This window comes from Saccostrea cucullata, unplaced genomic scaffold (assembly GCF_032062105.1).
Source record: "Saccostrea cucullata isolate Sc308-1 unplaced genomic scaffold, CSIRO_AGI_Scuc_v1 ctg8172, whole genome shotgun sequence".
NCBI classification, from domain to species: Eukaryota; Metazoa; Mollusca; class Bivalvia; order Ostreida; family Ostreidae; genus Saccostrea; species Saccostrea cuccullata.
This window is the reverse complement of record NW_026927041.1, coordinates 2,686-29,224: the sequence shown is the minus strand read 5'-3', so window position 1 is coordinate 29,224 and position 26,539 is coordinate 2,686. Positions and strand designations below refer to the sequence as shown.

The window sequence follows — 26,539 nt, the reverse complement described above, 5'->3', positions numbered from 1 at the left end:
ACAATGCACATGCATACACGTGTGTGTACATGTGCTGCAATCTGATTGGCTGAAACTTTGAACAGCTATAACTCTCTTAGTTTTCACCCAAACGGGGTGGAATTTAGAACATAGATAGATGTAATGGACTTCTACAAGAAGGTATGGTCACCATGCTCATGTATGCACGTGCGTGCGCGTGAAATGAGTAAAATCAAACATACACTTGAATGAGCGTATTTTTTTTAATAATTTTGGATTAAATACTTTAATATTCAGTGTATTAAAATATAGATTGTGCAGACAAGATGATAAGGTCATGACGCAAATGCATTCACATGTGCACGCGTGAAATGCTAAAGTTTAAATGATTTTTGTACACTTCTTGGTAAATGTTGTTAAAATCTCAGATGCATAGAGTTTGTCTTATTTAATGAAGCTTACAGGGAATATGGCACCAAAAGGGAGTTGGGGAGCGTTTGGGGAACATCTGTAACGGTCCCCGTTACAATTACCACTAGTTATTGAGTGTGCCTGTTTATTATTGAGCGTCGGAAATAAAGTTACTGTAGCTGTAACCGATACTGCTCTGTATCAGCCTTTAAAATACAAGAGCTCTTGAACTTATTTGATAAGAAATACATGTATGCATGTTATAAAAGGACACTTTTATTAACTAATATCGCATTACATTATGTTTTCATTATTTAAAAGGATTATATTCATTATGGTATAATTTAAGCTAGGACTTACACAAGACAAAGGTGTCTCGCCCGCATGGCGCAGTGGTTAGAGCGTCTGCTCTAGATTTGCAATTAATTGGGGTTAATTGATCCTTACGTCACAGGTTCGAATACAACTGTGGGACGTGGATACCTATCCTTCGGATGAGACCGTATAAACCGAGTTCCCTTGTTGCAGCAGGTGTTTGCACGGAAAAGATCCCTCACTTCTCCATGTCCGTACGTGCCAAATATAGGACAAAATTTGCAGGGACATTAAACAACATGTACCAACAAACAAGAAAAGGGTTTTTTGAAGACCTTGTACATACGGTTATAATTTTTGGACTTGCACAGTTTGAAAATTAAGAAACTGAGGACCTTACACACATGGTAAAACTTTAGGGACAAGATCAAGATACATATATATATATAGAAATTAGGGACTTACTTAAGATCAAGATATAAAAAGAAATTGAGGATCTCATACACACGATAAAAGTTTTAGGGACTTATACATGATAAGGCTAATAAAAGAAACTGAAGACTTCATTCATATATTTATAGAAACTGAGACCTTATACACATACCTAATGTTTGGGGACTTGCATAGGATAAGAACATTTATAGAAACTGAGGACCTTTTAAACATGTTAAAAGTTTGGGGACTTACACATGATACAGGTAATTATAGAAACTGATGACCTTATACACATGTTAAAAGTTTGGGGACTTACACATGATACAGGTATTAATAGAAACTGAGGACCTTATACACATGTTAAAAGTTTGGGGACTTACACATGATACAGGTACATGTATTAATATAGAACTGAGGACCTTATACACATGTTAAAAGTTTGGGGACTTACACATGATTCAGGTATTTATAGAAACTGAGGACCTTATACACATGTTAAAAGTTTGGGGACTTACACAGGTATTAAAAGTTTGGGGACTTACACACGATACAGGTATTTATAGAAACTGAGGACCTTATACACATGTTAAAAGTTTGGGGACTTACACACGATACAGGTATTTATAGAAACTGAGGACCTTATACACATGTTAAAAGTTTGGGGACTTACACACGATACAGGTATTTATAGAAACTGAGGACCTTATACACATGTTAAAAGTTTGGGGACTTACACACGATACAGGTATTTATAGAAACTGAGGACCTTATACACATGTTAAAAGTTTGGGGACTTACACACGATACAGGTATTTATAGAAACTGAGGACCTTATACACATGTTAAAAGTTTGGGGACTTACACATGATATAGGTATTTATAGAGACTGAGGACCTTATACACATGTTAAAAGTTTGGGGACTTACACATGATATAGGTATTTATAGAGACTGAGGACCTTATACACATGTTAAAAGTTTGGGGACTTACAGAAGATAATGGCATTTCTAGAAACAAAGGACGTTTGCACATGGTAAAAGTTTACAGACATAAATGTAATAAAGAGCAAGGTTCACTGAAAGCTTTTTTTTTGGCCCTGTGAATTGTGAGAAATCAAAAGTACTCAGTTTTGGTAACCAATGCATCAGTTTATCATTTTGATACTTGGTGACAGTGTAATCTATCGAAATGGTGAAAAGAGCTAGGTTCACTTTATCCATAAAATGGCCCTCCATATATATACCAATTAACTGACCAAGTCTCAAGGTCCCATTTGAATTCTCTCATATCCTGAAAATTCCTTTTTTTGCATTTTTAATATTTCAAGAACTTTGAAATCTTGTTTAACTTCCAATCTCAGGACTCTATAAAAAATCTTTGTTAAAGGAAATGAGAAATACTCCATACTTTATTTTGATGTTAAAAATGGGACAGGGGGTGATTCTCAAAGAACTAGTATAAGAACAGGACTATTTATGCATCAAATCCAACTCTTTATATTCAATTCACATAAGAAAAGTACAGCAATATCATAGTGTTTATAAAGAATGAAATATGTATTTTTGCATATAACTTGAACTAAAGACTTGATCAAACTTAATTAGGATGAATATTTTTTTCACTTTCAGAAAGGTTATGTATGTGATGCTTAAACATTTTTTTGCAAAAATTAACTAAATTGAGAAAATTTCCTTTTGCATAGAATATTTAATACCTCAAAATCATTTCCTACATACATCATGCACAGCTTCTTAAGCACTCTTCATCTATGCAAGTTTAGTCCATGTAGGTTATATGAGGCCATTCCAAGTTTTTTCTTTGTTTAGCATCCAACCTAAATTTCAAAACATTTCTTTCCTTCCAAAAAAAAAATTACAAACCAAAAGGGGAAAAAACAACATTTTACGCAAAGTTCTAGAACTCCTTTAGCATCATTTGAGAATTTTCCTCATATTATAACTAAATTAAACTACTACAACTACTAGTTTAATGAAACAAAAAAAAAAACTTGAGCACATCACTTTTAAAAAAGAGAGATGCTGATCCCAGAAGAGTAAATTGCTTGTCAAAGATTTGTATTTGTCAATTTCATTTTGTGTTTGTTCTTGATTGCATGACCTCAAAACCAATCCATCCGCAGACACTAAACACAGAAAAAAATTGGAATGGCCTAATGATAAAACTGCTACAAAGAATTCAATGTCCTCCATTACTGTGGCTTTAAAACACAGTGTTTATCATATTTCTCAAAGTATATCAATTGAAAGTAGAATGTTAATATAGATTTTCTCTGTTTTTTAACAAGATTATATCCTTGGTGTTTTACACTTCTCTAAGGTCCTATTACAATTTTTTAGGAAATCTTTTCCACAATGTCTGTTGATTAAATTCATTTCTCATGATGTCCTTGGGATTTTTTTGTATCTCTTGTCACTTGCATGTAGAATCTTCCACAGTAGATCTAGGATCAGAAATGACTTCTTCTTCCCTAAAATGATATTTTCAAAATATAATTTTCCTTGGTTGGTGGTATGGTCTGTACAAAAAAAAAAAATAATAATAAAAATAGCTCTAAGAGTTAAAGCAATTTTTTTCATCTGAAATATAGTCTGGCAGGAGAATGATTGTTTACTAACCAATAAGTATATTTGTGATACATAGGTACTTTCTTTATTTGAATGGTCTGTGTACTTGAAAGCTTTGCTATATAAATTCACATCCAGTAAAATATTTTGTTGATTATGAATTTAATCTCAGCTAGCTCCTCCATCTACATTCAGAAGACATATTTGTGAAATGTTATGACTGAAATTGGTATACTGTAAATCACTTTTTATTCGCGAGAACTTTATTTTGGCGTAATTACGCGAGACAGTGTGCTCGCAAAAATTTAATTCTCGCGTTTAATAGTATTCCTTTAGATTATATAGAGCAATAACCACAATTCGCGAAAATTTTGTCTCGCTAATCAAGAGTCAATGACTTTCTCGCGAAAATAAGGTGTCGCGAAAATTTAGTGATCTACAGTAGTTCAATCAATGCAAATAACTTCTGTCTGAACTATGCTCTGGCCTATCCTTGAATAGAACCACCTGTTTGCATTTTAGACTGAAGCTCTACTGGTAATACTCAATATCAAGTCTTTAGAAAATTTTCCATGCATGTAGACTGGCTGGCCATGCTGGGTTTCTGCATATAATTTCAAGTTAAGAAACTTATTGCTTAAAATGGGTAATGCAGTGTGTATACAGTACCTGGAGTGACAATATGGACATCCTGATTGTCTTGACTGTCATCTATCTCCTCCTCACTCTTATTCTCATCACCCACACAAAAACAATGCCATCAGTTTCCTTTAGTGCCTCTGAAAAAATTGCAACTTAATAGTAAAATTACAAACATTTCAACCAGAATAAAATGTGTAAGTATATGATAAACTTTTGAGCAATAATCAACAGCTTTGATCCCAGTAATTTCAAACAAGAGGCCCAGGGACCACATCGCTCACCTGAGCAAATCGGCTAGGAAAAAGCACAAATCAGATCAGGAAAAGTTTATTGAAAAGGGGGGGGGGGGGGGGCTTGAATTAATACTACTTGACAATGCCTTCATATAAACACAGCATATGACTTTACTGTTCTTGATAAAAAGATTTTTTAAAAACACTTTCTTCCTATGTATAACTTCATAATAATTTGAATTTGATTCCCCATTGTTTCCCTTCTTGCCCCAAAGGGCCATGATTTGAATAAATTTAAATCCTAAATACATGAGGATGCTTACATGTCAATATGACTAAACATAGCTTTTCTATTCTTGGGATTTCTCTCTTTATTTTTCTATGTAAAACTTTGATTCACCATTGTGGCCCCACCCTACCCTTAGGCGTTATAATGGTTTGAACAAATTTAATTCTACACTACCTAAGGATGTTTCAACATAAATATCACTAATCATGGCTTTGAAGTACTTGAGAAGACGATTTTAAAAGATTTCCCTATCTAGTCCTATGTAAAACTTTGATCAGCCATTTTGGCCCTACCCTACCCCTGGGGTCATAATTTAAACAAACTTGAATCGACACTACCTGAGGATGATTTCACACGAGTTTCATCTTTCCTGGCCCTGTGGTTCTTGAAAAGAAATTTTTAAATATTTTAACTATAAATTCCTATATATAACTTTGATCAGCCATTTTGGCCACACCCTATCCCGGGGGTCATGATTTGAACAAACTTGAATCGACACTACCTGAGGATAATTTCACATGAGTTTCATCTTTCCCAGCCCAGTGGTTCTTGAGAAGATTTTTAAAAAATTTTCCTATGTGAACTTAATTGGGCTACCATAAAAAAAGTTATTAGGAAAAAAACAGAAAATTTGTGGACAGAGGAATGACAGACGGACAGACAGAGTGATTACTACAGGGCACCCGCAAATCCTTGCGGGCCCTAATAATTTAAGCTTTAAACATATTAATTCTAAAGAAAGAAGATTCTTGATAGAAGCAATACCTGATGACACTTCATTCCTAACCAAGATTTTTCACTATTGGAACCTTGAGCAGATGGGACCCACATGTAGGATATCAGTAATATCAGTACCTGGCAAATCTCCTTCATTTAGAACTTGCAGATCTCAGTCCCTAGACAGGCATGCTTTCTTTCCAGGGTCAAGCTTCATCTCCATTTTCAGAAACTGGTTCACCTTTGTCACTGGGGATGGCACACTTTCATCAATAAAACCATACATATAGGTCCATGTCTATTCTTTAGATCTGGAATGCCTTTACGACTAGGGCTTGACACAACTTCTTGAGGGCTTGGAATGCACTTATTGCTTGACATTTCACCATCTGAAGATGCTGGCAAAATTCATACATGTATTAAATAAATGAATAAAAATGTTATTTAAGAAATAACTGCAGTCTTCACGAAAACTCACTGGTCCAAATACCGAGGCCAGTGAATTTTGATGTCGTGTCAGTGAAAATAAAAATTCAAGAAGTCCGATGGGCTTGTTGATTTTAAAAATCATACACAGTCAATACCTGGTATATATTTTAACTGACTTACTTGCTTAAATTTCATTAATATATAAAATAAAAAGAACGAACACGTGTTGTTGAATCGTATTATTATAACCTGGATGTATTACGTAACAACAGGAACTAGCTAGTAACTATTAACTAGTACGTAAAATGTGCGAATTTCCAACGAACAGCTTACCGAAACACGACAAAGGACGAAAAATGGCGGCATTTCAAAAGTTGAAGTGCGTAAACATGTATTAATTGACAGTTATAAAAATGGATATATATATATGTTATTTTTTCATTAAGGGGCCAGTAAAAATTTTGGTGGGCCAGTACATTTTGAAAGATCACTGGTCCGACTGGCCAGGTAGTTTGAAAAGTTTTCATGAAGACTGTAACTGTCTTATTTTTCGATTTCATGATGTGATCAATCAATTGGTTGGCATGATAATGTGCATAAATAAAAGTGCCATAAATTAGCAGCGCCTATCAATGAACCAGTATATTGATGGAGAAATAAAGTGCATTCATTTGATTATTTGTAATTGTCTTTTGAACAAAGACATTGGAAACGAAAATATAATTTGACACAGTAATGAATTTAGATTTATATTATCTGAAATGAATTCAAAATATTTATCAATACGGATAAAGGTTATTTATATACAATGATATAAGTGTGATTACATCCAAACAATATTTACTGCATGCAATACTTTTGCCTTTGGCTTCTCAATAGATGTGATCATGAACCAACAAAAAATTCATTCTCTAGTGAATCTTTATCTATCCTATTGATTTCTTAAATTCCTAAATAACTCACCTGTAACACTTTTAATGATGAGGCTTTTCTTCCTGACATTCTCCTAGCTGTGGAACCTGGAACATATCCATCACTAGTCCTTGCTGAGTTGCATTAACTAATCCTCTAGCAACATTATCCAGCTTTGCTAATATCTGTGTTGTCTCTATGTTCAGGATGGACTCAAGATTCTGGTTGCCTTGAACATTCTAGCAAAAAAAATCATAAATTAAATTCAGAATGTATTGGATTTTTTTTTAAAAGCAGGAACAAATCTTTAATACATGTTGTAAAAGCATTTTTATACAGAAATTTATAAATATTATTCTCAAAGTAAAAGTTTGTAATACTATTGAGTTCCCATTCCTATACAATAAGCACAGAAATTAAATGATCAGGGATTAAGGTGCTCTCTGGTTGGACTAGACACCTTTTCCTTGGGTATTTTTGGGTGTACCTCAGAGTGAGTTCACTTCAAATTAAAGTTCCAGGAGGTTTTTGGGTTTTCCCTCTTGACCATGTTGACCAACCATAGATTTGCTAACATTTTTTTACCAATCAAATTGGGCGTTTTAAAACATGTGTCATTGTAAATGTTACCATGCTAGATAACAATGCACTAAACTACAGCAAAACTCGGTTATAACGAAGTCACAGGGACCTATGAAATTACTTCGCTATATCCGTAATTCGTTATAACCGTATAAGAATTTCATTAAATTTATATAGCTTGGGATCCAAGATGACTTCGCTATATCCGTAAATTCGCAATATCCGTGTTCGTAATAAGCGAGTTTTGCTGTACTTTCTTGTCGAACGATGTGAGTATCGGTTAGTAAAACTGCTACTCGGTAACTGGGATAAGATGAATTCTCCATAGTAAAGGCATAGAAATAAATGTTTAATAATTTATAAATGTACCGGTATACTAACTTACACATTTCCCTAATTTTAGATACCATTAGACTTGATCTAGTTCATGGTTGTATTGGATCAAACTGTTTTGATTAGTTTTCACAGTTTATATTATTGATAGCTTTGACTGCTTGGGGTATATATCTTTTGAAGACCTGAATTATAATTACCTCATTTGATAATTTAACGAGATGCTGTCGCAGACATAATAAGCTTGGAGTTTACCAGAAGAACAGCTGATTCAAAATCTGTTAAATCACCTAATCTTAAAATATTCGGAAACCAGCGATTTACTGGAAACTCCACATACTGACTATTCATTGGCGTCGGAAGCAAATTGAAAGTGGGGGGGCTAAGTGTAAGAAATTTTTTTTTTTGTACCTCCAAAAAAATCTGACAAGCAAAAAAAAAAAAAAAAAAAAGAAAAAAGGAAATGTCTATTTCCCAAACAAGAAAATCCTATTTTGTGGGGGGGGGGGGGGGGGGGGGGGGCTGGGGGCAAGGTTCGAACTCCAGTACCAAAAATTTTCTTCCAAACACCAACACTTTTACCAATTTTAACCTATACTAGGACGTATCTGTGGAAAGTGGGGGGGGGGGGCTAAACTCACGAAGATATGATCAATGTCTATACTATGTATATATTTGGAAAAAAAGTGGGGGGGGGCTAAGCCCCCCCTAGCCCCCCGGTTACGATGCCTATGCTATTAATTATGGAGTATGTAAATAATTATTCTCCTTGATTGCGACATATTTCAGGGGCTGAAAAGGAAAGTGTAAAATGGTGATTGACAATGACATATTTATTTGTCTTCTCCGTGTGTCGACTTCCTTATTTCTTTATTTTAAAACAGTAAATCTTTGACGATATCGTATGTGTGTATTGTAAATATAATGTCCCTATACAGTATATTTGTGCATTACTACCACCGATAAGTATACAATAAGATAAATAATAGATATTGATGCTTTTACCAAAAATCATCCGAGTAACCGGGTACTCAATCGGAAGATGAAGCGAGTAACCGCTTAATAAAAATCGTCCGATTTGCCAACACTAATCATAATGTGTTATTACACTATGCTTTAAATCATGAGTGTATACATTTGTTGGAGACAAGAACAAACGTGTCAAACATTTGGAAATTCAACAACATTTAATAACAATGAATAAATTGGCTGACTTTTAAATCGCCTTCGGCCTCAGTAAACTAACATACTACATGTACATGGTCTATTGTCTCACACGATTTGGGTTTGTTTCTACTTCTATTTCAATGCACTCCATCCGTAATTTGAAAATAATCTATTACTTAAGGAATGTTTTTAAGTTTTGTGTGAGGTATTGGTGTGTGAATCACACAGACTTGTCACGTAGGCATATTTCATGAAGCGCTAGCAAATATGCATACGTGCAAGTCTGTGTGATTCTCACACCAATAATTCACACTAAACTTAAAAACATTCCTTATATTTACATTTTACATGTTTGGAATCATCGAAAATATACTCAATATTTGAATTTATCGCTGCCCTATATTGATATACTTTTACTAACGTCGCTGTAGCTCTATTGACGTCACAGTAACGCACGTTTCTCCGTGTATATTTCTAGGCGTGAGTATACACGAAAATGATTTTCAAATCAACAGTTGGCTTAGTAGAAAAACACAGCGAATGTAAATATATGTATTTGTAAATTAAGATTAAATTTATTTTCAAAAAGTTAAAATTACAAGAATATGAACCCACCAAAAATTGTGTATGATCACAAGTACTGTTTTTTGTGGTTTAATTTATTAAGGGTGTGATATTGACGCCACAATAGCCATATCAGCCCTGCAGGTCTGATATGGATTTGCAGGGCTGATATAGGTTATCAGCCCCGCAAATCCATATCAGCCCTGCAGGGCTGATACAGCTATTGTGACGTCAGCCATATTGCATATGCAAAAAACCTGTATTTATTACTAAGCGTGTAATAAAAATATAATATTTGACTTTTGAGCAAGTTAGCGTGACATTCAAACTTTCCGGATCACCAAACTGTGGTTTTCTGAATCCATACCACTACTCTCTGAAACTGAAGACTTAGTATGCAGAAACATGACGTTATTGTTCTTGCATAATCAAAAACTTCCTTGTAATGGCTTATCCTCATATGTTACATTTTTAACAATTACTTTTCTCTTTAGAGCAGACTTTTCTCATTAAATTCTCATTGAACATCATTACTTTTGAAAGTTCATTAATACTTTAACTTTCCTTATTTGATAATCTAGCTACATTTGTACTATTTAGATTTCAATCCTTGGCAATTCACTGTACTTTTGGCATAATGGTTGTTTGAATCATTCGATTGTCACTAGTGTAAACATTGTTATACCCCAGATATCTAAATTGTGCGATTTAGAGCCTTCTCTACTCCCTTGCAAAAGAGCGGTAGTAAGAATTTATATATCTGTGAGGTACTCGCGATACTACATGTAGGTGTCAAATTATTCTATGAGGTCAATATTGGTATTCCGACTTTACAAACTTATTACAAGTCTTACAGAAAACTGCTATAATGTACTACGATGTACATGTTATGTATTTTAAAGTCAGTCTTTTTCTAAATATATTATTTTATTTGTTTATTTAATATTCTGCAGTATTTATATAACTCCCGGTCACTCGTTCTATCTTTAGAATAGTTTGTTCACACCCGGTCACTCATTAGGAGTGACGGTCTTTTGTTTATACCCATCACTCCTTTGGAATGATGGTCATTTAGTATATATACGGGTACTTATTCAATACGGGGACGCAGTTTTGATATAGTTGTGCTGGGATATACTTTGCTCAAAAATTGTTTCAGGATGAATTATACAGTGTTTGTTGTGATGATTTTGGATGATTCTTAACTATGATAAGTGTGTAAATAAAATGTTAACTGATACTGACTTTTGATTTCCAAGAAGGGAGTAAATCGCCGAGGGCGATTAAATATTTGGATTACGCATTGAGCGTTTATACATACTTATATCTTACATATTATTACTACCTGCAATAAGAAATGGATTTATTAATTTATCTGATAATTGCTTGGACGTTACATACATTATTTACCCCCAACCAAAATACAGTCTAACCCAAATATAAACTATAAAAGCAATATAAACAGATGGACAAAAAGATGATTCTAGTATGTGAAGAGTGTAACTATAGAGAATTAAGCCAGTCGTCTTCCTCCCCGATGTGATGGTCGCATAAAAGTGGGTGTTTCCAAATATAAGCAAGATAATTTACATCGGGATCGAAATGAAATAATTTGAGAATACATAAATAAACTTAATATACCACAATACATTATACAAGTCAAATGATTCTTATTATAGCCTACGACTTTCTGATAGAAAGGATACAAAAATTAAATACATTGCACACTGTTTTAAAAAAGATCATATCATATAAAATACAATTATAATGAACTCTTAAAAATTCAATTTAAAAGCTGTTTGTATATAAACAAACACACTAACAGTGAAATGAGAATTAAACCGAGGGAATTCGGAAAGGCTTATCCATGATCAGGATGATCAGGTATAAAGCGGTCGACATGAAACTACTTTGATGTAGTGTGTCTTTGTACAGACTTCAAGTCTCCAGAACATAATTACACAATCGTTTCAAGGAATCAAACAAGGACGTGTTTTTTTCAGTCCAAACCATGCCTTACCTGCTTCCTCAGTTCCTGAGTAAGCTGTTTACACCGGAAGTGTATAATGCCCTTATAGTACAATGTCCTGACTGATTATAATAAATAGTTTTTGTCAATTTTGGTGCATACACAATATCATTTTTATTGGAAATAATAAATATTGTTATCTTCTATAAGAATCGTAGCAAAATGCAAAATAAAATATATAAACTTTTTATTGGACATAATAAAAACGACAGGGGTATAATGTCCTGCTTTAGGATATAATGACCTGATAAATAAAATCTAATAAACACAAGTTTGCATGATTTTTATATTCTAGTTTAATTCTATATCTTTTAACATGTTTAAGGATAACTAATTATATGAAAAAAAAATTCGTTAATAAAATTTGTTCAAGACGTACGTTTTTATCCATATTTTCTTTCTGAGCATTTTTATTCCAATGCCCATAACACGTACAGGCCCTTAGAGAGATCAAATGTGATTTTTTTTTAAAAAGAATGCTGTAAAATGATAATAATTAAAAAAAAAATGTGGAAAATATAATTGTCACTTAATGAATTGTACTTTCATATAAGTAATGTGGGAGCTTTTTAAATTTAAAGATGCTTCAGCCCAAGTTTCTATAATATAAACAACATGAAAACAATATATACTTGATCTTCAATTATTTGCTCTTTAGCAGTAAATAGGGGCCTAATAAGTGCATTTTGAGTATAATTGAAATAGGCTATTATTGTATTAAGTAATGTCTATATATTATAGGACAAGTAAAATAAATGTTGAATTGATGACTACACTTTATGTTCTCTCTCAAGTAAAAGGGGGCGGGGGGGGGTTACAATCCGATCTCACTTTTTGCTTTAAAAATGAAAAGAAAACAACACCAGAAATAGGTTGCTGGGCTCAAGAAGAAGGGGGTGGGTTGTTGAGGTGTTTGGTACAACCCGCTCTTAGGTTTGGCTTTAAAAACAATAAGTTGCAGATCTCAAGAAGAAAGGGGGGGGGGGGGTTGGTACAATCCGATCTCATTATTGGCTCAAAAAAAAACTCACACATATAAACTACATTTAAAGTGGACTGGATTTAGTTCAGTTAAATTGAGTTAAAACTTAGTATTAAAAGGTCATTTCATGTTGACATGAAATACAAAACACATTCGATTAATATACCTTTCATTTGATGAATTTTTAATCATTGTGAAATGAATAGCATAAATTGTGTACTATTTCAAGAAAGAAAATCACATAAATAACTGTCTTTTCATTTCAACTGAGTACCCGATAGGCCTATGCAGCAATCGTCACTGCCCCCCTCCCCCCTTCAATACTTTGATGCATGTTCCTCGCACCATATTTTATCCAAGAAGTAGATAACATACCGTTTTCAGCATAAAAATCATCTTTATCAAAAGAATCTAGGATTCTGTGTCCAGGCTTTCCTCTGTGTCTTCTTTTCCACATGTTTATTGTATCCCGCTTCGAAACAATTGGACTTCCGCTTTTTTTACACACGCGCATGCGTAATCTAGAAGTGTGTAACGTCAGAGATGTGTAAGTGAAGATGGCAATTTCAATCAACACGATATCTGTGTAATCATGTGTCCGATAAAACCCCGTAACTGGGACACGTTATGTTTTTGATATTTTTAGGATTTAGACATGTCAATTTTTCGTTTTCAACGATAAAAAAGTTTGGGGACTTAAATCAAGTCCCCAATGTTTTTTATGTCCCCATTTTACGACTTGCGTATCTGTAGCAGGTCCCCAGTATGGGGGAGCCACACACGCACACAAAGAAACGATCTTTTAAAAGGAGTCAAAAATATTTTAGTTAAACAATAGAAAGACGACATTCTCTTTATTCAATCCCGAATCACTGTAAAATATCCAGCAGCTGAAACAGAACACTGAGTTTATAATTTGTCTGGCGATGTAGCGATTGCCTCATCAACTTTTCCTTCCTCCTCTTCTCTATTTCTTCCCTTCGTTCTTTGGCTCTCTCTTGCTTTTCCGTAATTGCACGTTCCTAATTACCTGAAAAAATAGATTATACATGTTATAACTTCAAAATACTTACTAGTTTTACTCTTCCTCTTTTGAAAAGGCCAATACTTGAACTTGTTTTCATTTATTAACTATAATACTTAAATTGATTATAGATTAGTAAAAGATTTCCTAAAATTTTAGACCCTTAATGTGGTGGAAAATAGTATGTTTAAGATACTTTTACGTTGTTCTTACGTTTTAAAGCAACTTCATCATCATCCTCAATAATTTTCTTTGGAGTCTTTTGTTCATACACGATACTTTAGACCGCAATGGCTCTCCTCCACCAGTTACTGGAATGTCAAAGGCAACGCCTTCCCCGCTCACTTTGGCTTTGATTCCATTCTTCTTCTTCAGTATCTTTCGCAGCCTCTTTTCTGTTTTTTGGTGCGAAAAGAAGTTGGAAAAGGAGCAAATTTACTATTGAAGCATCCCATTGTGATTATTCTGACCTTGTTGCTATATCACACTAAGTTTATTATGACGTCATCTTAATTGTTACATCATATATACTGTTACGTTATGCGCAAAATAAACGGATTCCGAACAAAAACCAAGTATAAGTAAAATTGATGCCAAGCATCAAATCAGCCGCAAACAATATTTTGCATGTTAAAAAGTTCTTTCACAATTTAAAAAGAAATCAAAAGATGTCACTGGGCCTAGAACATGAGAAATGAAGACTCATGAGAATCAGGGATCATATGGTCTGCATATTTTAGCAGATGCTGCTTTGCAGTTTGAAAGTGTTGATGCACCAACAAACATAGCCGAGACCAGTACAGGTGTCCACGATCTTTCATCAAATCTCTTAGGCCTCCTTCAGCTACCAAAGGTTCAGGTACCTAAAAGAAAGTTAAGAAAATCATCAAATACCTTACCTGACCATGTGACATCACCAGACACAATCTGCAGCATGGCCCTCAACCAGCTGAACTTTGCCAAAAAAAAAAGCAGAGAGAAATAAAAGCAAAATCCAAATTTCTGTTAAATCAAGAGACATCTAAAAAAACACATTGGTTAGCAAACCTCGCCAGAAGAAGGAAAAACATCACCTGAGAGGCCCTTTGCTTTGTTTGTCAGGGCTCTTTTGAAGAAGAAGCAGCCAATGCCATCAACACCACACGGATCCAATGTGAAAAATACCAGCAATGGCTGCATTCCTTTAAACTTTGAATATTACTCTGATGTTTTCTTGAAGAAAACTGAAATTCAGTTCATGTGTCATGTCTGCTCATAACTTTTTAAGATATGATTCATATTACCGTATTAAAGTGTATGAAATAGCAATGAACATATTTTCAATTAATTCCCCATTAATTTACTTTTTTAGCATCTTATGATCATATAAATACAGCTTTAAAACTTACTGATAAAATTTTGTCTTTATCATTATATACATATGTCTGGTACACGTTTTTTTAGGTCACCTGAGTAACCTGTTGCTATCCGTTTTCGTCCGTCGTCGTGCGTCGTGTGTTAACATTTGAACATTTTCAGCTTCTTCTCTGAAACCACTGAACCAATTTCAACCAAATTTGGTATACAGCATCTATGGGTAAAGGGGAACAAAAATTGTTAATTTTATGGTCCCCCCTCTGGGGCCCAAGGGGTGGGGCCAAAACCACTAAAAATATTGCAATCTTTAAAAATCTTCTTCTTTACTCCTGGACATCAAGCAGGCAAACTGTTGGCATGAATGTAACGAGCATTGGATCCTCTACCAAAATTGTGAAATTCATGGCCCCAGGGTCAGGGGTTCTAGTGCTAGGGCAGGACTATATAGATTATACAGTGAAAATGCATTTATTTTCTAAAAATCATCTTCTCTGCTTCTGGGTATTTAAATAAACTAACCAAGTACAAAGTTATGTTGAATAAGGTTGCCTGTTCCAATATTCTGGAATTCATGGCCACAGGGTCAGGGGTTCTTGTACATAGTTATGATGAGCAAGAGTGCCTCTTTCAAAATTGTGAATTTTATGGCCCCAGGGTCAGGGGTTCTGGTGTTAGGGCGGGGCTCTATTGATTATATATAGTGAAAATGCATTTCTTCTTTGAAAATCTTCTCTGTTTCTGGGTATTAAATAAACTAAATAAGTACATAGTTATGATGAGCAAGAGTGCCTCTTCCAAAATTTTGAATTTTATGGCCCCAGGGTCAGGGGTTCTGGTGAAAGGGCGGGGCTCTATTGATTGTATAGTGAAAATGCATTAACTCTTTGAAAATCTTTTCCTTTGCTCCTGGGTTTTATGCCAATGATCCAAGTATATATATTTATGATGAAGAAAGGTGCATCGAGCAAAATGGTTATTTTTTATGCCTCCCTGGGTCGGGGGTGGGGTGGGGTTATATTTTCTGAAAATAAATTAATGCTTTGAAATCTGCTGTTTGGTATTAATCTACCATTTTATGATAAAATTTGCAAAATTTTGAAATATGTGGCCCCAGGGTCAGTGGTTCCTTTGGGGTGAGGTGCACAAATGGTTATTAAGTGGAAGTGCATTTTCTCTGTTACTCTGATCTACCTCTGGGTATTAAGTAAATAGAGTAAGCATGCTAAGTTTATAATTATGATAAGCAATGGTGCCTCTTTCAAAATTATGAATTGTGAATTTCATGGCCTCTCTGGTTTAAAACACAAACCAAATTTAATTGTTTGAAAGTTGTTACACGATACTCAGTTGACCTATAAGGACCATGGGCCTCTTGTTATTTTTTCAGAGACCTGAACAGCAGGGGACTGAGGATGCCACTTCTAAAAAAACTATGTAATAAAAGGGTACCATGTTTACAAAATCAAACCACCAATGACAAATCCTGCCACACGTCTTCCCATTGAGAGGGAATATTCCAATTCCCATGACCCTAGTGCTTGTCTAGTATGGATACCCCCTTTATCAGATCTGCCTAGAGAATGCCATGAAATGTATACTGACCAAAAAAGATATTTAAAATTGTCAGATGTTGCAGGCTTCCCAATTGGTCATGTACCGTTAGGAATTAATGGCGCCTTTCGGCAGTTCTTGGATAAAGAGTGTCACATATCATGCGAACCTATTGGAATGCCATGGCCTAGCTTTCCTCCATGGCCTCCAGTACAAGAAAAAGGGAGCGGTGTGGTTATTCCTTGTGACTATTTTATAAAATGTAAAACAAGTCTTGTTTCTTATGTGAAGAAATCATTGCATTTGGCACTAAGTCAAATGAAAGAAAAAGATGCAATGTGTATTCAGTGAAAATTAAATAGATTTAATATTGAAAGATTTTTAGATTCATTTCTTACAATCAGAGGCCTATTTTATAAACAAATAAATGTACTAATCATGCATATACATATAGTAATGTAATATATTTATTGGGGAGGGGGGTGTATTAGGCTGTGTTTTTTATTAGGCTGTAATTTTTTTTAAAGAAATAAAGGGAAAAAAATCTTTTATACATTCCTTTTATAACCTTAAATTTAAAGGAAATAATTCGACACTGGAAAAATTACTCGAAACTAGGAGAATGTAGGGGATATTGAAATCGTCTTCCCTGTGTTTTATCTTGTATATTTTAGGAATAATTATAACATTAAATTAAAAAGCAAAAAATCTTACTTTAATAGCAACCAAGAAATTTCTGAACTACGATTATTTCAGGCATATGCACGACGAAACAGCAAACTGATTCAATACCGGTAAAACGACTGTATGAAACTGACAGACGCACAGATAAACATAGCTGCAGATCTCCGGTCTATCAATATATTTTTTTCAGAGAGCTACAGATCTGCAGCTAGGATATCAAGAAGTTGACATCGAATTTGAACAAAAATGAATCCCACTTTATGGCATGCATCAGAAAAGATTGTGTTAAAATTTCAAGCATCTGCATAACTGCAGAACGGTAGCTCTCTGCTTGAGAAAATTTGGGCAGATAAAGCAGAGAGCTACAGATCCAAGCCTTGTAAAAACCTTCGATTTACGCCGACGATTTTTTTGTCGCTACTTTAGGTATTTATTTCGTGAAGTTTAAGCTTTCTCTGGCTTTTAGAATGGTATCCTTTAATAATTCATATATTCAACTCTTATATTTGATACTTTGTTTACCTTTTAACGGTCCGAAACAGTCCTGTATATAGTTTTGTAATGTCTGTTTGAAAGAGTTCCATTTCGACGTCCGTAACCACAAACGGCCATTTGTTAGCCTTGAGAGGTAAGTAAATGATCAGGATTTGAAGTTGAATCTATGAGTTATTATTAAATACCATTTAAAATTATTTCCAAAGCTGGGGGAAGTATAAAATACGCGAAAAAATACCCATAGTTAGCGACAAAAACCGTCGGCGTAAATCGAAGGTTTTTACAACGCTTGGATCTGTAACTCTCTGTCCGAATTTTCTCAAGCAGAGAGCTACAGTTCTGCAGCTAGCATCTGCAATGAGTAGTTGCTGAGAAAACTGCGACAAAAATTTGTTATGTATGAAACTGACAGACGCACGGATAAACAGGAAGCTGACATCAGGCTTGAACAAAAATGAATCCCACCATATGGCTGGCCCCAGAGATGATTTGTTCTTACTTCAAGTATCTTCGATGAGTAGTCGCTGCGAAAACTGCGACGAAAATGCGTTATGGATAGACTCAAGGGTAAAATACTTAAACAGTATACCCCCCTCTCCTTCGGAGCGGGGGTATAAAAACCAATATGCAGAATCATGTATCTTAGTGTAGTCTACTTGTGTACCAAGTTATATAAAAAATCATACCAAAATTGTGGAAGGATTGTTTCAAAGAAATTTCTATTGCAGAACTATTTATCAAAACAAAAACCGATAAAGAGAATCATATATCTCAGTGAAGTCTACTTGTATGTTAAGTTGTATCGAAATCAGACCAAATCTGTAGGAGAAGCATTTTGAAAATACTTTGTAGAAATTTATATTTTTAGTAGGGCTGGGCAATAATATCGATATTTCAATATATTGCAATATAATTGTTACGTTTTTACTACCCCAGTCATGTTGTATTTGTCCCGATTATTAAATATCGTGTTATTAATATTGTATCATCTCATTTCTTAATTTGTCCGATGTGGGAATATCACCATACTATCGATAATGATGTTGTATAAACATGTTTGTATGTATTATCGTAGGGTCACCCGAATTTCCTCCATATAAACATTTGAACCATGCACATAATTATATGTGCAAGACACGTAACCCCCAATTCTTACCTGTATTATCTATGGCATCAATTACTAAGTCTTTTTCTTACATTTCCCTACCATTATCTCCCTATAATACACCCTTTTACGTTTAATTCCAAAGCTAGGCCAAGCGTTCATCTCTCCCAAATATGGCGCTAATCTGAGCGGTACTGCTCAGTTCGCGCGAGGATACATTCGGCCCTAATGATCAAAAGGTATATATACAGCGGTTTTAGACCCAACGGTCACTTTTCGTCCCCAGCCCATACCGAAAAGTCACTTGGCCTTGGAAGCTTTAAAAATAATTATTTGCTACTGGTTTGACTGGAAATTGATTATGGATAATCCGGATCCAGAAAGAATGGTAAATATTATTTAAGACTTTTATACCCAATTATTTGTAAAAGCTTGAATTTGATGCCAATCCCCGGCAGATCCATACCCAATTGATTATTTGATGCCAATCCCCGGCAGATCCATACCCAATTGATTATTTGATGCCAATCCCCGGCAGATCCATACCCAACTGATTCATTGATTATAAATTCATCCGGTTGACCCATTTGATCCGGATAACCATTTATTTTCGGGTGACCCATAATTTATTATTGTTTAATTGATAATTACTTTATTGTTATTTTGTTATTCATTGTTTTTACCATAATAAATTTCATAAATTTACAACCTGACTTTTCATTTAGAATTAAAGGGTAAAATTCAGAAACAGGAGACCCACAATAACTTATTTTCATTGTAACAAACCCTGTACCAGGCAAAAAAACGTTACAATTTGGTGTCAGAAGTGGGATATTTTATATCTTGTTTTTGTTTACCCTAGAAAAAAACAAAACAAAACCATTTCTTAAATAATATTTTTGTAAATTTTTATTACTTCAAATTTTTCTTTTGGATACAAATTTGGTACAATGGAGGCGGATGAAAGTTTTGAAATTACTTTTAAACCACACCCAATTTCACCCAAAGTTCATGTTAATTCTCATGACAGCCCGGATGATCCGAGTCACCATTCCTTGCCGGCATCAAATTCAATGCTACATGTACCTGCAAGAGATAATCAACTTGATGTTATTCTCTCAATGTTACATGATATGAAATCCAAATTTGAACAAGATAGTCAAGAAATGAGAATGAAATTTCAGCATGTTGAAAAACAAAATGAAATCCTGCAAAGGGATAATGCTGAACTTAGAAAATTATATAGTGACAGGGGAGACAATCATCACAGTCCCAGTGCCCCGTCACATACAACCCAATCCAAAACCAACAATGTAAATGAGTCCAATTGTCCCTACAGTGTCTCATTCGGGTCCAAAGATTGCTCCCGGCCCATTTCCATGAATGACCTTCCCATAAATGAGTTTTCAACTCCTCAAGAAAACAGAACCTCTTTCCCAGTGTCTGTTAAATCCAACGCACCCGTAAAGTTAAAAGATTTTGATGGGTCGGAGGATTTTAATGATTTCCTGGTCCATTTTGAAATTCTGGTAACCTTGCATGGCTGGGACTATAGAACAAAATCCCTCTACTTAGCCAGCAGCCTTGCAGGTAGTGCCAGAGATCTGCTCACCGAGTTAAATGAAACCCAAAGAACGGATTACAAGTGTTTGGTGGATATTTTAAACAGACGATTCGGGTCTGTAGAAAGAGCGGAACTTTTTAGAGCCCAACTTAAAACTCAGTTTAAGGGAAGCAATGAAACCATATCTGAACTGGCCCAATCCATTGAGAAATTAACCCGCCAGGCCTACCCAACCACTGATCAAAGTGTGCTAAGTATCTTAGCCCTAGAACAATTCATAGATGCCCTACCTGACCCTGATATCCGTCTCCGATTAAGAGAGGCAAGACCCAAAGATATCAATGAGGCGGAAATTCTAGCTATTCGCCTTGAAACCCACAGAATAGCTGATGCTCCCTTAGAGATCTGCTTCTACCCTTACCATCAACCCCATTCACAGTAATGAATTCCAAAGCCTTAATATGGGAAGAGTTAATCACTATAAAAAAATAGTGACAAACAATCAAAATCCAAAACCCTATTATCCACCCAAAGTTCAATCACCCTTGCTATTAAATATGGCCAAAATCAAGGCCCTTTTTGTACTCCTTTTACTTCAATAACTTTAAACCACAACCCAAATTACGGAGTTATGTCCCCTATCAAAATTTTCACAGTTAATTTTGGGCCGACATACAAAACCCATGCATATTGGGACTAGATTTTATGACTCAGAATTCATGTGACCCCCAAAACCATTTCATAAAAACAAAAATTGGAAAAATAATTACAAAAGCCCTTGTGAACCCAACCAATTCAGACCCAATTTTGGACAAAAATGAATTGTTGAAACCTCCCTTTGTCACATGAATATGAAAGATGAAAGTAGCAAACTATATGGAATACAAAGTGCCACAGTCAAATGTATTGCAGGCCCCAACCACTACTCCATTAATGCTTTTAGCCAAGAGCTCAACCCTCCAGACCACAAAATGTTAGGCAAAATTGTAATTGTTGTACTGATGAATTTAAAAATAACCCAGTTCAAGAAAATTTAAAAATTAGCCCCCAGCCTAACATTGAAAATACAAAAGAAATTTTAGTGGGAGACATTAAGGGGGAAAATGATGGCATTTATGTCAAGGGTAAAATATTTCAAAGGACTATATCGTATAACTTTGTGAACCGTAAAAATGTGAATATTTGTTGTGTGGATCAGGTGTGTCAAATGGATCCAGGATTGGTAAGAAGTGATGAACTGTGATGAACAAAAACATTTTGGTAAAACTTAATGTGTTGAATTAAGCAAAAAGTTCTTTGGAAATTTAGAATCTTTGATTATAACTTGGAAAATTATTGATATTTATGCATTATTGTGGCCCAATTATGTTTACCCCAGTTTCTATTAAACTTGATAAAACAATCTGCAAGTGGAGACCTTATTTCTGTACAGGGTAAATGTTCCATCGAATTATTATTTGAAAATTTGTAGAATCTCTCAGACAATGTTAGTGGCAGATATTATATATTTATTTCATGTATTTTAGGGTTAGATTTTCTGATTGAAAACTCTTGTGACCTATCCTTGAAAAAGATGATGTTAAAGATTCAAAAGTTGGCCTAGAAATACCTTGCTTTAACAAATCTTATAAGGAATAAAGTGTCTTATTGCAAGATAAGTCTTGCAGAGGATATAACCATTCCTCCCCATTCTTGATTTGTATGTAGCCCCGACTAGGATTGATTCATTGATGCCATCCTTTTGTTTTGAATCAAAAGTTTTTTTAATTGAACCCCTGGAACAATTTGTTCAAAAACATGAAGTATTGATACCCAAAATCATTACAAAAGTACAGGGAACGGAGATTCCTGTAAGATACTTAAATTTGAAAGATGAGAGTGTAAAACTTTATAAGAACACCCATATTGCCACTATTGAAAATGTTGAATTGGTTGAAAACCCCAAAGACCCCAACCAAACTTTTGCCCTCAATACCATAGAATCAAATGGTTCACCAAAATTACCCACCCACTTGCAGTGTATTTTAGAAAACACTACCAAAGAACTTTCACCCGAACAAAAACAAAAGCTAGAAACTTTATTGTTAGAGTACCAAAATAGTTTCTCAGCATCTTCTACTGACAAAGGCCTGACAAATTTAGTTGAACATAAAATCAACACTGGTAATGCCCCTCCAATAAAACAACCACCCAGAAGAATACCCTTAGCTAAAATGCAAGAGGTTGAAAAAGAAATAAATGACATGTTAGAAAAAGGTGTTATTGAAACTTCTAATAGCCCCTGGAGTTCTCCAATTGTGTTAGTCAGAAAGAAAGATGGGTCTATTCGTTTCTGTATTGACTATAGGAAACTTAACGATGTGACCATCAAAGATAGCTACCCCATCCCACGTATTGATTCTACCCTTGATGCTCTGTCAGGCTCGAAATGGTTTTCCACCATAGACCTAAAGAGCGGGTACTGGCAAGTCAAAATGGACCCCAATGACAAACCCAAAACTGCTTTTTCCATACCTGGGGGTGGACATTGGCAATTCCTGAACATGCCCTTTGGCCTGTGCAATGCAGGTGCAACCTTTGAAAGGTTGATGGAAAAGGTGCTCTCCAATCTGTCCTGGAAAATATGCATGGTCTATTTAGACGACATTATTATCTTGTCAAAAACGTTTGATGAACACATTCAAAATTTAAAGCAAGTTTTTGAAAGATTGAAATCTGCAAATCTCAAGATGAATCCCAAGAAATGCAATCTTTTACAAAATCAAGTTTCATTTTTAGGCCATGTTGTAAACGAGAATGGAATTTCCACTGACCCAGACAAAATTATAGCTGTTCAAAATTGGCCAGTCCCAAAATCGGTTAAAGACATAAGAAGTTTCTTAGGCTTATGTTCCTATTACCGAAAGTTTGTCCATAAATTTGCAGATATTGCCAAACCCCTCCACAAGCTAACTGAGTCAAAACAAGAATTTTTGTGGGATAGTAATTGTCAAGAAGCCTTTGATAAACTGAAACGTGCCCTCACCAGCTCCCCAATTTTATCATACCCAAGTAATGAGGGACTTTTCATTCTTGATACCGATGCCTCTAACAATGGTTTAGGAGCAGTGTTATCACAAGTTCAAGATGGTACTGAAAAAGTCATTAGCTACTTTAGCAAAACATTCAGTGCATCTGAAAGACGGTATTGTGTAACACGCCGAGAACTATTGGCAATTGTCAAATCCATCAAGAATTTCCATCATTATCTTTATGGCCGAAAATTTAAGGTTAGGACCCATCATGGTTCCTTAACTTGGCTTTTAAATTTCAAAAACCCAGAAGGCCAAATTGCTAGATGGTTTGAGTACCTTTCACAATATGTATTTCAAATTGAACACAGAGCTGGCAGAATCCATAACAATGCCGATGCTCTTTCCAGAAGACCTTGCCCTGAAAATTGTGTTCATTGCAATAAGGCAGAAGATAAATTCAATCTTCTGAAATCACTACCCTTATCTGTTGTAACAAGATCATCTAAAGACCCTAAGCCCAGTAATGATGATAATAGTACCCTTCCAACCCAGTTGTTTGACTCCATAGATGTCAAACTAGCCCAAGATCAAGATCTTATCTTAAGTACGGTCAAAGACTGGGTAAAGTCTAATGAAAGACCCAAATGGGAGCAAATATCCCACCTCAGTGAAACTCATAAGTATTACTGGGTGCGATATGACTCTTTCAAAATAATGCAAGACATCCTGTACCATAAATGGGAAGATGCTCAAACAAAATACCAAATAGTTCTACCCCAGTCCCTAAAAACAATAGTCCTACAACAACTACATTCTAGTATAACTGGTGGTCACTTGGGTACCAAAAAGACTTTGTCCAAAATAAGAGACAGATATTTCTGGCATCACATGTCAAATGATGTTCAAGATTTTTGTAAACAATGTGACATATGTGAATCCAGAAAATCCCCGAACAAGCTACCTAAAGCACCATTACAAAAATATGTAGTGGGAGCCCCATTAGAAAGGTTAGCTATTGATATCATGGGACCCCTTCCCCTTACAAAGAAAAAGAATAGCTATCTCATGGTAGTGGGTGATTATTTCACAAAAAGGATTGATGCCATTCCCTTAAAGAATCAGAAGTCCCACACCATTGTCCAAAAACTTTTAGAAAAAATCATAACTATATTTGGAGTCCCTATGGAAATCCATTCAGATCAGGGTAGATCCTTTGAATCTAAAATATTTAAAGAAATGTGTACAATCCTGGGAATTGAAAAGACCCGAACAACCCCATATAGGCCACAATCTGATGGCATGATCGAAAGAGCCAACAGAACTATTGAGAACATGCTGGCCACTTTTGTTGATGAAAATCAACAAAATTGGGATGAACTCATACCCTACTTAATGATGGCCTATCGTTCTTCCATACACGAATCTACAGGCGTTAGTCCTGGTGAAATGGTCTTTGGTCGTCCCATCAATCTCCCCATTGACCTTGTCCTTGGTACTCCAAACCCTAAAACGAATCAAATGTATGCATCAGAATACTCAAACCAATTAAGTAAGAAAATAGAAGCTATCCACAATTTTGCTCGAAACAAATTACAGTTATCTTCCAAGAAAATGATTAGAGAGAACAGTAGAAAAATAACCCATAACAAATACAATGTTGGTGACCTGGTTTGGTTTTATTCACCCAAGTACCCATTACATGGCAAAAAGTTATGTAGACCCTGGACTGGTCCATACACTGTCACTAAAAGAGTTAATGATGTCATATACCAAATCAAGAAAGCCCCTAAACAGAAACCTAAAACAGTACATCATAATCTTTTGAAACCTTACCGTGGTACACAAAACCCCCCTACCTCTCTGTGATGATTGTGCTCACCCCTTAACATATCCATTATTTTTGTATTATTTACTGCCAATCATCCATTTCCCAATTCCAAACTATCCTAATTTTATTTTTACAGATACAGAAATATAAGTGTGGAATATGTGATGCAGAATTTTCCCTACCCAGCCTTTGCGAGCGCCACATGACTGCCGCCCACTCTGGTTTTGGTCACATGTGTACAAAGTGTGGTATGGTCTTTACTAGAAGGGACGCAAAACACGGATGCCAAAATTACTCCCTGCAAATTGTCAAAAGATCAACTTGCACCTTTACCGGCGAGGAAGCAGTGGAATTTGAAAACTTTCAGAAAACGAGATCTAAATTCTGTATTCCTTTCATGAAGAAAATACCGCTAAACCATCGACATTTATTCAACCAGTCATCCAAAAGAGCCCTTCTTACAGATCCTACTATTCCAAAGAAGAAAAGGAGATACACTAAGAGAAACATTCAACAAACTAAAAACATACCAGCACTCATGGAGTTGGAGCTGCCAATTCCACCATCGTTCAACGCAGAGATGAGAGGACCAGGACATGTGGAACCCCCCTCAACAACTGCTTTAGATCTGACGAAAAATGTCACTAATGCTCAAGAACCAGCACCCAAACCAGCACCTCCAAAACCTGTGGATCCTCTTCCAGAAACCCCTCAGGCTGAGACAAGCAATAAGGAAACCCTGGAAGGAGACCTCCAGCTTAGCGAGTCCACAAAGTCTGAAAAACAAGAAGACGAGTTGTCATTATTTACGGATGGTGAAATTGACCCAGTAGAACCGAGTATCGAAGAAACAATTCCCAATGCCAAAAATGTAACCACTCAGGTTTCAGAACCCAGAACCCCATTAATGGACAAGAAGTCAATTAAACTACTTACCCTGGAAGCCCAAAAAATGGAAACAATAACCCTGGACATTGGAGGACAAATTTTTAAAACTTCTAAAACCACGTTGCGGGCGGACCCATCATCTATTTTAGCTCTTCTAATCTCTTCGGAAAACTACTCTTCAGACAGAAACCAGCTCTTCTTGGACAGGAACCCGAAACACTACCTTTTTCTTCTGGATTACTTACGGAATAACTGCAAACTACAAACTTCAACCCTGCCGAAGGACCTACCAACCCTACAGGAGATTTTGATGGAAGCAAAATTCTTGGAATTAGACGACCTCGTCAAGGTATTGGAAAACCTATTGAAGGATGCGTGTTATTAAGTGAACTTTTTATGGACGTTGCGATCGCGGATTCTTCTATTAACTTTGCGCGCACTATG

The 26,539-nt window shown here is 35.3% G+C and overlaps 1 long non-coding RNA gene across 3 annotated transcripts; it reads right to left on the bottom strand.

Moving 5' to 3' along the window:
* Positions 1-2,057: 2,057 nt before the first annotated feature.
* LOC134273341 (uncharacterized) lies at positions 2,058-13,203 on the bottom strand. 3 transcript variants are annotated; one of them, XR_009993382.1, is made up of 5 exons: positions 12,962-13,203; positions 6,981-7,168; positions 5,637-5,986; positions 4,377-4,486; positions 2,058-3,610 (listed from the first exon to the last, which is right to left on the bottom strand). It is a non-coding gene; the product is annotated as an uncharacterized LOC134273341 (long non-coding RNA). The 3 variants fall into 3 exon arrangements; XR_009993384.1 differs by lacking the exon at positions 12,962-13,203 and adding an exon at positions 11,399-11,555; XR_009993383.1 differs by lacking the exon at positions 12,962-13,203 and adding an exon at positions 11,596-11,639 and having other exon boundaries at positions 2,059-3,610.
* Positions 13,204-26,539: the final 13,336 nt, after the last annotated feature.